This window comes from Acomys minous (genome assembly GCF_964271855.1).
Source record: "Acomys minous genome assembly, chromosome: 3".
Taxonomy (NCBI): Eukaryota; Metazoa; Chordata; class Mammalia; order Rodentia; family Muridae; genus Acomys; species Acomys minous.
This window is the reverse complement of record NC_140485.1, coordinates 1257934-1274079: the sequence shown is the minus strand read 5'-3', so window position 1 is coordinate 1274079 and position 16146 is coordinate 1257934.

Below are 16146 nucleotides of genomic sequence, written 5' to 3'. Positions count from 1 at the left end.
AATGCATGGCATCTTGGGTGTCTAGGACACTCACTCACAGAAAAATTAGCAAGAGGTACTGGTTCAGTTTCCATCATACCCTTCTTAACATTAACAGTGCCCACACTGCCTACAGTGGTGCCAACACACATATGTCCCAGGACTATGGTCTAAGCAACTAAGCCAAGTGCCAGTCCTTTGAAGGTGAGTGGGAACCAGGCCAAGCGGGGCAGAAAATCAAGGAGTCCTCTCCCTTTGTGCCTCCTCTTTCTTTCTGTATTTTCTCTATCTATCAGCTGACACAGGCTACACAAAGCAAATTATTGCTCATGGATGGACAGCTCAGAGTCCATGGTGAGTTTGTCACCCAAGGCTTGGGAAACTTCCGGGTGGATGGGGTCTCTGTGGGCTATGCTCTATTTGTTCTGTAAATGAGAGACACCAGAGAGCAGGCCACCGGGTTTTCATGGTCCCCTAGGCTAACATTATGAAGGGTTCACTTCTTGAAGGACAAACAAAACCCAGGCTGCTCTGACTATCCCTCCCTGTCTCAGGATGTTGTTTCCTAGCATGCTATTCTGTTATTCCTGAGAGCAGGAGAGAAAGGGTAGAGAAAGTGGGGGGCTGAGGCCACCCTTGTAAAAGAACTGCCTTGTAATTCCCTCCCTCACTTTGATAAAAGGGATTACTGCAAAAGAGCTACTTTGAAAGGCTTCCAGGGGTTGATGGCAGAAGGATGCCATTTGTAAAGCCACAATACTCTGGCCTATCACTTTCCCAGCTGAGAGCCACTTCCTGGTTTTTCTGTGGATCAGCAGAGCTTTGGGGGTTGCTGTGAGCTCTTGGTGGCCTGGGAAAGGGCCATTCCTTAACTCTCTGGCCACCCTAGAGGCCCAGACTCCTCCTACTCTCACTGTCCACCGTGGAAGAGGCTCTGCCCTTCCATCTGGGGGAACTGCTCCTCCTTTCATTTCCTGCTAACTCTCTTTGATCTTCTCAACTCCCTGTAGACATCTTTCCTCCAAGTGACCTTCCTGATGATCAAAGCTGTGTAGGGACCTGTCTATAGGGATTCAGCTGTGGCCAACTTGCTCAGCAATGTTTCATATTTTCCATGTCCTTCAAACTTCTTGGGCTATGTCAACAACACACTTGTAGCCATGTAGTGGCACCAACTCGGCACCTCAAAAATGCCCACAACAGCTAATCAGGGTTACTGCTTCTCTATGCTCACTCAGAATACTGAGGCAAAAATAAGAGTTGCCTGAACATAAATGCTGTGAGGCCATACAGTGCCTCACATGACTAAGATGCTGCTGGGTGCCTAACACAGAGCACAGCATTTACAGCAGACATGGTCCACCCTGGCTACACATGGCATTCAGGACAGAAAGATGGTTCACACACCCAGTGGGCTGACATATAATTCTATCACACTTCTTGAAATGATAGACATTTTAAAAGTTATGAGCTATATGCTTCTAGAATTTTTCTATTTGGTTTTTTCCAGCTATACCTGAAACAAGTAACTAAAAAGAAACCATGAATAAGGCATAGTTACTATGCCATTACTCTTTATCCGTTTTCCTAGTGTGAACAATAAAACTATGTCCAGCTTAGAACTATGGCTATCTTAGAATTGTGAAATAGTCTGTCGGGAACCACTGTGAATCATCTTTTCACAAGTATAACTTTTCATTTTTCTCAAATAAACATCTCAGGGTAGCGTTATACAGTGATGTTTAATGTTCAACTGGCTAAGAAACCCCTAAAGGGTTTTCAAAGGTGATGGTAGTGCCTCTCCTTCCCTCCAGCAAGGCACAAGACCTGCAGGGACCCCACATTCACCCCAACATCTGCTGTGGTCTGTTCACACTATTCAACTGGGTCATCCCAGTAAGTGTGCAGTGATGTTCACTGTGATGTCAATCTGAAGCTTCCTGTTGCCTATGGATACTACAAATGCTGTGAGTATTGCAAACCCCTTTGTGTGCTTACTGACCATTCCCAAGGTCCTACAAGTACTTTCTAAAACCTTTGGAAAGTTTGTGGCCTACATGCTGGTATCCTACAGTCATAGCAGCTGGCACTGTCTCCTCAGCTCCTCTCAATGACCTTTCCAAACTATTGTTCAGGAACCCTTGGACTATCAGACCTTCGATCCTAAGAGAGGGTGAGAGGCTAGGCTCAGCCAGGATCCCAAATACTTTCTCAGCAAATAAAGGCTTCTTTCCCAAAGAGATTCTGAAAGCAGCTTTCACCACAGTGACAGGAGACTCTCCAGAAGCAAAAGAAGCGATGAAAAAATCTTGTCTCTGCTGGCAGCGAGGGAGCTTAGTGAATTTGGACAGGCCACTCACCTGTAGAGGGATGGGAGCCGCAGAGGTCTCTCAACAACTTCCGCTCTAACAGAAGTGGTATCTTCAAGCCCGCGGGGATCTGGCCTTACCAGACCGAGGAGGGTAGCTATATTGGTTTAGTCAGAGAAAACAGCAGGCAAGCTCAGATACTGGAGGCAGGATCAAAACGGAATGCTGGAGGGGGAAGTCTGCTCCCTTTGCAGGGCATGAAGATAAAAAGCCAGGAGAGCTGTATTCAGAGGAAAGTTGAGTTTCTTCTCTCCCAGGCCACCCTGCCAAGGTGTCCATGCTCAAGTCCCTGGCAACTCTGTGCTTGAGTTGGGACTTTCATCCATGTAAAACTGGGCCTCCAGCTAGAGTTGTCATGGCCCTGGCAGGATGGATTCCCTGCGTTCTTTGACATGGCCGTGCCCATAGTGTGACCACCATTCCCATGGCATAACGTCGTCACTCGCTCTCCCGGCCTGGCCCTTATGACCCCCGCCTCTCTTATAGAGTCATATGCGAAGTCCTAGGGGTGGATGATCAGGGCAGGTGCTGGGTGTGGTGGGCAGGGATGCCGGGAAGTCCTGGCAATGGAGGGAAGGGCACGCTTCCAAGAACATGGATCCTGGAAGCGAAGAGAGTGCTCAGAGCCAAAGTGCCTGTGAGGGCAGGCGGGCCATGTCCAGCCCTTGGCGTCAGCTTGTCCTAACCAGGAGGCGTTGTATCACTGCACAGGCACAGCGAGGCAAGGTGAGGAAGGGGTGGATCCCCACACTGTGCAGGAAGGATCCAGATGTCAGGCCTGCAAGCACACAGCTGAGCTCTCTTGGCAGTAGAATGGTGCGGTGGTGACAGCATCCAGAGCTAGCCGGGCTCTGGGGAAATAACGATTTCTTCCGTCATGAACAGGTAGACTTTGGGAGTGGAGCGATGATGGAAAACTCTTAACGATGTGCAGTCAAACCCATTTGGTTACTCCCTGAGGTGAGGGGTGTTTAGGGACTTCACTCAGCCGCTGAGCAGATGTGAATGGCTAGGACATATGGAGAGCGATTCCTCTTGAACCACATGAAATTACAATGAATTTCAGTAGGAGATATCAGGTTCTGATAAGCATATGTGAGCACATGTGTATGCATAAACTCCCATGAAGATCCACATCAGCGGGTGTGCTGGTCAGCGTTGCCTGTGTGACAAAAGTACTAGGGATAAACAATTTAAAATTTTTTATTCGGCTCATTGTTTAGAGAGTTCAGTACATGGTTGGCTGGCTCCACTGCTTTTAGGCCTGTGTGTGACAGAATACGATGGCAGAAAGTGTGTCATGGAGTAAGCCATTTACATTATGACAGCTAGGAGACAGAATAAAACATAGCCGAGGTCCCCAAATCCCCTTTAGGGCATGTCCCTCCATCTCACTTTCTTCTATAAGGTCCTATTTCTTTTTTAAAAATTGTTTCATTTTGATTGTTTGTTGGAGGCCTGGATCATTAGTGCATTAGCTCTGGAGGCCAGAGGCATCAGATTTCCTCTGGAGCTAAAATTTCTGTAAGTTATGAGCCACAGAACTGTGGGTGATGGAAACTGAACTGAAGTCCTCTGCAAGAGCAGTAAGCACTCATAACCACGGAGCGTCCTGTCTCCAGTTCCCACTTCTTAAAGGTCCGGGCGGCCCCGGTCAGTGCCATCGTGGGCCTTTGAAATGCCGTGAGCTGACGACGGTGTGTGGTTCCATTTCTCCTGCTGCTGCCACTGCCACGCACAGCACCAGTAGTACGTGTTTCTTCCGCGGAAGTCTGAGTTCGCTGGCTTCCTTGGCGGAAAGGCGGAAAGAGCAGAGTCAAGGGCTCCACCTCTCCCAAGAACATCAGTCTCTGAGTGGGGAGGAGTGAAACTTAGGGAACTGGATCCACGCATCGCACGGTACCCTGTTTATCCGGAAGTGTGGGAATAAAGAGTCTCTCCACAACACGCGTTTCTGCTCTTTTAACATAGCTGCTTGAGCAGCGGAAGGTTGCAGCTCTCTCTGTAAAGCCCGGTTACTGCCTAACGCAGCTGCTAGTGCCTGGTCCCAGAGATGAGCACTGAGCTCTCAGCTGCGGCCAGGCATTGGCTGCCTGGCCAGCAGTCAAAACCGGGGGTCTAGTGGTGAATTCTCCCAGGAGGAGGGGGGCCTTCTTTTTTTTTTGTATTAATTTTTTTCTTTTTTAATTAAATACTTTTACATATACATTTTTAGTGTTACACATAAACACAATAAACTACCTACAGCGAGAACCATGACAAAATTAGGAATTATATAAATGTTTCATTCTTAGTGTTTTGGCTATTTGTATTTGGCAGCCTTGAAGAAAACATCTTTCCTATCTTGGTGAGTCTAAAATTCTGAATGTAAATCAATATCTATCATATTTCGTCATTATCAACTTAAAACATCTATCTAGACCTGAAAACATCTTAACCCTTAAACAACTAAGCTTATTTGTAAAATAAACTATCTGGTCTTCAACCCCTTCAGAGACTTGAAAAGAAATAAAATTGATTACCTGCATATACTGGGAGTGCAGGTTAGCGACTCTAGATGGTCATTGATGAAGTAGATGGTGCTTGCCTGCTTATTTCATGTATAACAGGGACTTATAAACCTTGGCCAGTGGGAGGGATTTGGGCGTTAATGTGTTTGATTGGTTAGAGCTAGGATGCTGGCAATGCCCTATTTGCATGGAGAAGAATAACACGTGACAGCCTACATGACTGATTACCTGTAACCCACCTGGGGGCTGTCACGTGTTCCTGAGGCAGGCCTGAAAAACAAGGACAGAGTTCTGTCCAACACCTTCCATCCTCAGGATGAGATTTAAATCTCAAGCTTTGAGATTCCCCAGTTTTGAAAGATTCCTCTGGAGCCCCACGACACTGTGCACGTGTGCTCATGTGAATTTGTATGTGGGTGTCTGTGTGCTTCATAAGCAGGGATGAGCTTTCCAGGGTGGTTCTACGCTCACTCTGTGGAAGTCTCTCCGGCTTCTGTCAGGTGCTTTGCTCACTAATGACAGCTGGAGACCTACTGACAACTTTGAGTATGGGGAAGGCGTTTTATTTTTGAGAGAAACTTTGTCAATTATGCTTCTCTGAATCAAAATTATCTCCCAGGAGCTTGTGAGACGGCTCAGCAATGAAGAGCACCAGCTGCTCTTTCAGAGGGCCCAGATTTAGTCCTCAGCACACACAGAAACTCACGGCTGTCACTCTAGCTCTAGGGGATCTGACACCCTCTTCTGGCCTCCTTAGGCACCTGACATGCACATAGCGCACATGCAGGCAAAACATACACACAAAAAATAAAAATAATGAAATTTGTTTAAAAACATCTCCCAGATCAATTTTTCAAATGCTTTTTGCTAATTTCTTTTTCAAACAGCTTTTCATGGCAAGAGCCCTGTATTTTGAATATAAAGTAACTATCATTCAACCAATATCAAAATCACAGTTAAATTATACTTGATGCTTAAAAATGCTTAAACATTGCCAGGTGTGATGGAACACACCTGTAATCTCTGCACTCTGGGAAGCAGAGGCAGGAGGATCTCTGTGAGTTTGAGGCCAGTCTGGTCTACAAAGTAAGTCCAGGACAACCAAGGGTACACAGAGAAACCCTGTCTCAAAACAAACAAACAAACAAACAAAACAAAAATAAAGATAAATACAAATGTTCAAACATGTAACCTGCCTGAGTCATAGCAGTGAGTCTTTTTTTTATTACATATACAGTGTTTGCCTTTATGTATGCCCACATGCCAGAAGGCATCAGATTTCATTATAGATGGTTGTGAGCCACCATGTGGTTGCTGGGAATTGAACTCAGAACCTGTGGAAGAGCAGACAGTGCTCTTAACCTCTGAGCCATCTCTCCAGCCCCAGTGAGTCTTGATACCATATAGTGCCTCGGGTCATGCCAGCCCACTGTTTGTAAGGAGAGATGTGGAGGGGACGTAGAATAGCTCTCCCACAACCACGGTGCTGCCCTTAAGAGCCACCATCAAGACCTGCTTCCTGAAATAAACTGAAGGCCTGGACAATGTCCAGCGGCCAGCACCATAGAAAGGTGCTCACTCTGCCTAGTCTCTAGACACATAAAAGGAAGGCAAGGGGCCACTGTTCTTCGTGCTCGGGAGGGGTTTGCCCTCAGTTCACATCTTCTGCTGTCATTTTGGAATCCTGGTATTGCTGTGGCATACAAGATGTGACGTGTAACTTCTAGATTTAAATAAAATACAAAGGTCATATCACTCTGCAGCAAGCTTGCTCCCTCAGTCTCCTCTCTCTGACAGGTAAACTCCTCCAAGTCTGATTTGCCATCTGCCTCTCAAACACTGACTCATCGTCTCTATCAGCTCAGGCTTTCCCCTGTAAGAAATGCCTTGGGGCATCTGTTTCACTTTGGTAGAGTTACAAAGTTCTTTCTTTTTTTATTTTAATTTTATTAATTTATTCAGATTACAACTAAATTGTTATCCCATCACTTGTATCCTCCCATTCCTCCCTCCCTCCCACTTTCACCCTATTCCCCTCCCCTAGGTCTAAGACCAAGGGAGACCTCCTCCCCCACTATATATATGGTCATAGGCTATCAAGTCTCATCTTGGTATCCTGCTTATTATTTCTTTGAGTGCCCCCAGGCCTCCCCACCAAGGGGAGGTGGTCACATATGGAGCACCAGAGTTCATGTCAGAGTGAGTCACCGCTCTCCACATAACTGTGGAGAATGTCCTATCCAATGGGTAGATCAGAGTAGGGGTTTGATGTTTACTATTGTATTGTCCTTGGTTAATGCAATAGTTTGAGCAGACACCCTGGGCCCTGATCCATCCATTACAATGTTCTTCTTGTAGGTTTCTAGGACCCTCTAAATGTCCCTCAGTCGAAGAATGGATAAAGAAACTGTGGTACATTTACACTATGGAATACTACTCAGCTATAAAAACAAGGAAACCCCAAAATTTGTGGACAAATGGATGGGACTAGAAATGATCATAATGAGTGAGTTAACCCAGAAGCAGAAAGACTCACATGGTTTATACTCACTTATAATTGGGCACTAACCAAAAAGGCACGTCCCATGAAAATCTTCACTTACCAGGAGATTGGGATAGATGTGAGGACATCCTACTGAGACACTAGGTAAGAGAAATATAGGAGATGGGGAAATAGAAGGACACAAAGATCTTTCCTACAGTATCACCAAGACTCAGGCAGAAAATGTTTTCTACTTGGAAGGTTTCAACTAGAAAGGGAACATATTCAGATACGAGGGAACAAATCTGGGATGACACAAGACCCCGGACTAGGTAGCACCTGGGAGCCACTGGCTCCCCTGTGTCGTTTGTCCCTTGAGACCAGAGCTGGTGAGATAATAAAGTGCAACCACTGACTGGTGAGCTGACAAGAGAAGGGCCAATGAGCTCCCTTTCCTGCTTCTTGGCTCCTCCCTACTCTTCCTGAGCCCAGCAGGGGACACCTGACACAGTGAATGGAGGACAGCTGGACTGAGAATAGTTGTACTATCTTGTTGAGAATGTCTTATTTAGAAGCTATCACATGTATCAACACGCACGCACGCATGCAGGCACGCACGCATGCATGTACACACGCACAGCCCACAAAACACGCAGCAGACTGAAACTGTTTGCCATACCACTTATAGCTACTGATTCCAGCAACAAGGACCTGCATGGACTATGTGTGGTTAAAAGCAGTTTTCTCCCCACCCACCCCCAGCCAAGGTTTTGCATATCCTGGCACATATGTATGTATGTATGTGTATGTGCACATATGTGTGTATGTGCACGTATGTATGCATGTTTATGTGCACATATGTGTGTATATGTATGTGCACATATGTATGCATGTGTATGTGCATGTTGTCTGCTTTAACAACCTGTATACACGAGTTAGGATTGGGGTTTGACCCTTATACTTTGCTGCATCTCAAATGTACAAGAACACACTTGGCATTAAAAGGAGTGAGAGAGTGAGTGAGTGAGGGAGGGAGGGAGAGAGTGAGTGAGGGAGAGAGTGAGTGAGTGAGTGAGTGGGTGAGTGAGTGAGTGAGGGAGAGAGTGAGTGGGTGAGTGAGTGAGTGAGTGAGTGAGTGAACAAATGTGTGAATGAGTAAGTAAACAAGTGAGTGAACAAATAAATGGATGAGCGAATGACTACGTAAAAGAATGAGAGAGAATGACTGAGTGGCCATGGACCGTGGAGCAATACCAGGGAATCTGCAGGGTTTTCATTTGTAACCCTTAATCTTAGAAGATAAATGAAACTGGTGGTTTGAATAAGAACGACCCCCATAGGCTCATATGTTTGAATGCTTAGTCGCCTGTGAATGCTACTATTTGAGAAGGATCAGAAGAATTAGGGGGTATGGCCTCGTTGGAGGAAATGATTTGCTGAGGGTGACCTTTAAGGTTTCAAAAAGCCTGCATCAGGCCCAGAGTCTCTCTGCCTGCTGCAGAGACGTGGCTCAGATTCTGCTCCAGTGCCCTGCTCCTGCCATGATGGTGGCAGGAACCCTCTGAAACGATAAATGAGCCACCAATTAAACATTTTCTAAGACTTGCCTTGGCCACGGTGCCTCTTCATAGAAACAGAACACTGACTAAGGCAGATGTGAAGTGTCATTCGATTGTCTTCTGTTGCATGTGACCTCTCAGGAACACTGAAAAGCATGACAAAATTCCAAAATATGTTACTGACAGGAAGGAGGCACCTTTACCCACAGACTCAAGGAAGGGCGAGTTCTCACTTTTTACTCCAAATTGTTCCATAAAGTGCTGATATATCAGGTCAACTCAGACTGCTTCCGAGTATATCAGGGGTCAATGGTGACATGATTTATTTCTAGGATGGAAAGTGGGGAAGAAGCCATTTCCTACACTGAAGGATGCCTGGCTTTGACAGCCTTCCATAAACACATCCGTTGTTCTATGGCTGCTTCCCGAGTTACTGAGCTAAAAGTGAGCTTCTGACTTACTGAATAGAAATCACCAGGGCTTGGCAAGATTGATGGGTTAAGGGTGAGCAGTTTGCTCTACGACGCCCTCTCTCCCCATCACTGCCACCTAGCATACCCACTAGAGACCTAAAAGCAATGACCCTACTCCATAAACCTCTCCTCTTCATAAGTTTATCACTTGAGGTGTTGGACATAGTGATAGGAAACTGACTAGTACAGTTCTTCCAGAAAGATAGCCAAATGTGTCCACTTCAGGATTTGTTTGTTGTATAACAAGCAGTCCAATAATTTGTGACTTCAAATAACTATGTGTCATTTCTTACAATGCTGTGGGCTGCCTGGGCAACTCTCTCATATTTCTCTGAGACCTCTTGAAGGCTGGGTTAGGCTACGTGGTTCAGGGAAGCCTTACTTTCATGACTGGCTGGTGCTGGCTGTTGTGTGGAAAGCCTTGGGCCCTCTGCAGTCTGTTCTAGACTTTTATCTAACATAGGGGGCTCGGGTCATGAGGAAGTAGCATGGAGGTTATGGGGGCTCTTCAGGCCACAGAACTTAAACTACGCCCTTTCTTATTCTGATTATCAAAGCAATTCACAACCTGCCCAGATCCAATGAGCTGAGAATCAGGCCCTGTCACTAGGTGAGACTGGAAGGGGCATCACACAGTGAAGAGAATGCAGGAGGCAGAACCCTGTGGGGCATGGTTATCATCTCTATCACAGTGTCAGCCAAAGGACAAGTAGACCCCAGGACATGCAAAATGCTGACTTCTTTTACTTTGGGGCATGGTGGGGGAGATGTTGAGATAAGGTCTCACTCTGTAGCTTAGGCTAACCTGGAACTCTGTGTACCCAAGGCTGGTCCCAGCCTCTCGGAATACAGGCATGAACTATCATACCCAGCTTTATGGTGCATGTTGACTTCTGCAGGTATCCCCCCAGAGGTCCTCTGTCACCCAAGGGCCAAGCTGTCAGACGTAGAGGAGTCGCCTCCATGGCAAAGCTGCCCTGTTGGCACATGTCTAACAGGATTATTAACAAACTGCCTTCAAGATTCTCAGAAAAGGGGCGTCAGGTCCACCAGGACCATCTGCCTTTGGCCTTTACTCCAGATGCTTCTCACACAGAAAGGCCTACTTTAAACAATCATCTGGGGCTACAACACAGCAACGCACGTCAGTTTCTCACTCAGCAAACACACACCATGAGGAAATACATGTTCCTGGCCTCATTTTGGGCCGAAGGTAAATTATTCACTATTATTTCAAGACAGAAGTTGGTCATCCAAGTCTCCTCTAGAGCCCAGCTGACCCAAGCAAACATGGGTTGCCTGTGGATGGGATACTTCAGGCTCAGCACCAGTTCTGTTCCCTGAGGGATGGAGCACATCAAGCCTCTGGCAGCCATCGGACAACTGTTCAGAAAAGCCAAGGGCGGCTCCGCATAAGATACAGGCCAGTTCACAGGAGGGGGAGCTCACAGTGGTCGGTGAGGCTGGTTCTGAAGCAAGCCCAGTGCCCTCTCCTGACAGCCAAGCCTGTGAGCTCAGGGCCACCAGCCCAGATTTCTAAACAAGCACAGCAGTTTTGTGTTAGTCACAACGAATAGGCATCTCCTATTTTTACACCACCATGTCTGGCAAGATCTCAATGTACTCTGACCAGCTATAGGCCCCAATCTAGCAAGATCCTCCCTGTGAGGCTGACTCACACAGCCAATTCTGGTAAAACAAAACAAACAAAACAAACCAACCAACCAACAAACAAACCCCTACCTCCACATGTACCATGCAAGACCACACAAATGCCCAACAATCTTGTTCACAAGCAACATGATCTGAGGCTGGCAGGACTAGGAAAAGGGAACTGGTGTCTCCATTGGTTAATGGGATAGTAGGACTAAGTTCTCATGTTCTATTGCTCAATAGGGCGACTCTCACTAACAATAATATATTAAGAGGAGAAGTGGGCATGGAATCCTGTCCCTAGCCAAAAAAGCTGTCTGCAATTGACACCAACTGACAAAGGGAAAGTCAGTCTTCTCCAATGGAGTGTCACTGGGTCTATCAACCACACTCCAGGGCAGACTCCATCTACAGAAATAGAGGGCCAACACAAAATGAACTCAGTGATATTTTGTGGACTTTTTGGTTCATTTTGCTTTGCTTTGTTTGGGCATGTTCTCTCTCTCTCTCTCTCTCTCTCTCTCTCTCTCTCTCTCTCTCTCTCTCTCTCTCTCTCTCTGTGTGTGTGTGTGTGTGTGTGTGTGTGTGTGTGTGTGTGTGTGTTTCTTGGCCATTTGATATTCCTCCATTGAGAATATTCTTTTAGCTCTGTACCCCATTTTTAATTGGATCATTTGGTTCGGTGGTGTTTAATTTCTTGAGCTCTTTATATATTTTGGATATTAGTTCTATGTCAGATGTCTGGTTGGTGAAGATCTTTTCCAAGTCTGTAGGCTGTCATTTTGTTCTGTTGACAGTGTCCTTTGTCTTATAGAAGCTTTTCAGTTTTATGAGGTCCCATTTATTAATTGTTGATCTTAGAGCCTGAACTATTAGTTTTCCATTCAGGAAGTTGTCTCCTGTGCCAATGAATTCAAGGCTCACGCTCTCTCTCTCTCTCTCTCTCTCTCTCTCTCTCTCTCTCTCTCTCTCTCTCTCTCTCTCTCTCTCTCTCATCTTATCTTATATTGGTCTTATGTTTCTTTTGACTTTCATTTTTGTGTTTTTGAGTTTCTTGGCTTTTCTGTATTTTGGTTTTGCTTTCTTTTTATGGTTTTCATTGTTACTGCTCACTCATTTGAAAGAGAGAGAGAGAGGAGGTGTGGAAGACCTGGGGGGATTTGGAGCAGATAGAAAACATGATCAAAATGTATTGGATGAAAAATTTTAATTAAAAAAAATAATGCAATGTAAGGCTGAGGATGCAGCTTAGTCAGTAGCATGTTTTCTCAGAATACATAAGCTTCTGGGTTTGATCCCCAGCATACATAAAACATGGTGACACAGGCCTGTCACCTCCTTTTTGGCAGGTGGAAACAGGTGAGTCAGAAGTCTGAGGTCATCTTTGGTACATATCAAGTTCAAGACCAGTCTAAGATATCAGTCTTTAAAATGTTAGGGGGGGGGAACTAGGGGGGAGGGAGAAAGCAAACAAGATAATTTAGCATGTTCTCTCTACAAAAAAAGAATAAATGTTTGAGGTTATAGATATGTTAATCACTCTGATTTGATCATTCCATGAGGCTTAAGTGTACAGGAATGCTACATTGTTGTTCATAAATTTGCATAATTCTTATAAATCCTTTTGAAAAACCAAAACCTAGAGATGGTTTGAAGGAAGGAAGGAAGGAAGGAAGGAAGGAAGGAAGGAAGGAAGGAAGGAAGGAAGGACCCTAAGAGGAAGCAGTGAGAGCCATGTGGTGTTTCTGGCTCTGTCAGTTCCCATCCTTCCTGGCTGTCAAAAGCTGTGGGAGTCACTTGCTTGAAGGAAGTTGTTGTTCTCATTTTATAACTAGGTCAAAGTGACTGTCCTCTTCACCCTTACTAGGGATCTCAGCCTGCCCTGTCCATGTACACTGAAAAAATATTTCTCAAGAGAAAGGTGCTGAAGTAGAGCATTGTTTTGGAGTGTTGTATCACTGTGAGCACAGTACCTGACAGAAAAACTTAAAAGGAGCCAGGACTTATTTGGCTCATGGTCTCAGAGCATCCAGTCCACAGTTGAGTGGTGTGTGCATTTGAGTGGTGTGTGCATTTGAGTGGTGTGTACAGTTGAGTGGTGTGTATAGTTGAGTGGTATGTACAGTTGAGTGCTGTGTACAGTTGAGTGGTGTGTGCATTTGAGTGGTGTGTGCATTTGAGTGGTGTGTACAGTTGAGTGGTGTGTATAGTTGAGTGGTGTGTACAGTTGAGTGGTGTGTACAGTTGAGTGGTGTGTACAGTTCAGTGGTGTGTACAGTTCAGTGGTGTGTACAGTTGAGTGGTGTGTACAGTTGAGTGGTGTGTGCATTTGAGTGGTGTGTGCATTTGAGTGGTGTGTACAGTTGAGTGGTGTGTGCATTTGAGTGGTGTGTACAGTTGAGTGGTGTGTGCATTTGAGTGGTGTGTACAGTTGAGTGGTGTGTACAGTTCAGTGGTGTGTACAGTTGAGTGGTGTGTGCATTTGAGTGGTGTGTACAGTTCAGTGGTGTGTACAGCTGAGTGGTGTGTGCATTTGTGTGGTGTGTGCATTTGAGTGGTGTGTGCATTTGAGTGGTGTGTGCATTTGAGTGGTGTGTACAGTTGAGTGGTGTGTGCATTTGAGTGGTGTGTACAGTTGAGTGGTGTGTACAGTTCAGTGGTGTGTACAGTTGAGTGGTGTGTGCATTTGAGTGGTGTGTACAGTTCAGTGGTGTGTACAGTTGAGTGGTGTGTGCATTTGAGTGGTGTGTGCATTTGAGTGGTGTGTGCATTTGAGTGGTGTGTACAGTTGAGTGGTGTGTGCATTTGAGTGGTGTGTGCATTTGAGTGGTGTGTACAGTTGAGTGGTGTGTGCATTTGAGTGGTGTGTACAGTTGAGTGGTGTGTGCATTTGAGTGGTGTGTGCATTTGAGTGGTGTGTACAGTTGAGTGGTGTGTACAGTTGAGTGGTGTGTGCATTTGGCCACACAACGGCCAGAATGTGTAGTTGGAAGAAGGGTTTTCATAGCAAAGAGAAAGCAGAGTGTGACAGGAAGTCACCAATGACAACATACCCCAAGGACACACACCCTAGTCATCTACTTCCTCTAGCTACCCCCACTTCCTAAAGTCCCTACAACGTCTTAAAACAGCCATAAGCTGAGACGTTATGTTCAGCACATAAGCCTGTGGGGGACATGTCCCACAAAGCTGAAGCACCAACCATCCTTCGCTTTTGGGAAAGGTCCAATAATTTCCTTCAGTATCCCTGCTTGTGACACTACAACACTATGTCCCCATCCAGTGGAAGTCTTGGAGATGTCTTGAGAGCAAGCACGCTGCTACAAAGCTCCGGACCTCTACCCCGGCTAATGGGCTTGTTTTGTCAACTGCTTGTGTTTGAGAAAATTCAATCCTAGACTTTTTTATTTTGTTTTTGTCTGCTCTGTTCTTCCAAATAAGAAGCAATTAAGCTAACACCGAGAGAGTAAAATCAAAATAACCTTCCCTGTTCTCATGTTGCGTCCAGATCTTGTATGGAGCAACTCTGCCTGTTCTTTCTGTCCTTCACCCTTGCCAGCAGGATCCAGAATTCCCCAAAGTAAGGAGCAGATGTTGTAAATGTTGTAATCAAGGGTGAAGCATGAAGCCCACACACAGCTGTGTGACGTCCAGAGCTGCAGAATCTGCTTTTCATTACATTGAGGATCCTTGCTAATTTCAGACATTCTCATTCTTAAAATGTAGTGGGGATGCACTGCATACACTAACGGTATAGAAGAGAGCAAAGGAGATCAAATAGTCTTTAAAAAAAAAAACCTCCAGTGATAAGGTCTGAGCAGATAGTTATATCAATAAAATGCTTGCTGTGCAAGCAGGACAATCCAAGTTCAATCCCCAGCCCCTACACAGACAGTGGTACCATGGTATGAGCATGCAATGCCAGGACTTGCAGATCTCTTGTGCCTCCTCACCAGCCAGTCTTTTCTAATTGGAAAGCTGCATGCTCCACTGAGTAATACCATCTTAAGAAATAATAAAATAGCCAGGCATTGTGGCTCATGTCTTTAATCCCAGCACTCAGGAGGCAGATGGATCTCTGAGTTTGAGGCCAACCTGGTCTACATAGTGAGTTCTAGGACAGCCAGGGTTACACAGAGAAACCCTGTCTTGAAAAACCAATAACATCCCAGCACTTGGGAGGCAGAGTCAGGTGGATCACTGTGAGTTCAAGGCTAGCCTGGTCTACAAAGCAAGTCCAGGACAGCCACGATAACACAGAGAAACCCTGTCTCAAAAAACTAAAAAAAGAAAAAAGAAAAACCAATAACAACAACAATAATAAGACAAGTTGCGGACAAACAAGGCAAGGGCTGGAGAGACGGCTCAGCAGTGAAGAGGAGCTAGCACTCTTGCAGAGAACACGAGTTCAGTCCCCAGGACCGATGTTGTCGGATCGCAACTAGCTGGTCTACGTAGTGAGTTTCAAGCCAGCCAGAGACAGAAAGTCACACCCTCTTAAAAAAAAAAAAAGTAAAAGGGTGAATGATAGCCTGGGCTGACCTCTGTCTGCTGCTGCACATACATGAAGGGAGATCCCGTCATTGGATTCTACAGAGCACAAAGAGACTGAAGTTTCTGTTTACTCCTGGTGTGCTGGAGAAGACGGCCTTCAGAGCAATCCCAGGAGAAATCTGCAGTGCTGTGGTGAACCTCACAGCCTCTTCTCCCTCTTATCTCCACCAGTTTAAATTTCACAACTCTTTGCAATAATTCAAACGTAGTGCTTATTCCCCAGAGTGGACATGATTTTTAAATAACTGCGTGGCTTTGGTTATTTGTTTTTTAGCAGATTCCAGCCAGAAGGGAAGAAGGCCTGGGACTCCTTGGATACATTTATGCTTGGGTTTCCCCATAAATAAGAGATTTGAGCTTTAATTAAACAAAGTGGCATAGAAAAAGCCGCAGGGGACAGTGCTGACTGTCAAAAGCTATCGTCTAAACCATACATTCGCTCACTCATTTATTCTTTCTTTCTTTCTTCATCAGAAGTTTCAGAGTATGTTAAGACTGTGACAATCCAATGACAATAGAGAGAAAGGGGAATGGAACTGGCTGGAGAAAGAAATAAGAATGGAACCT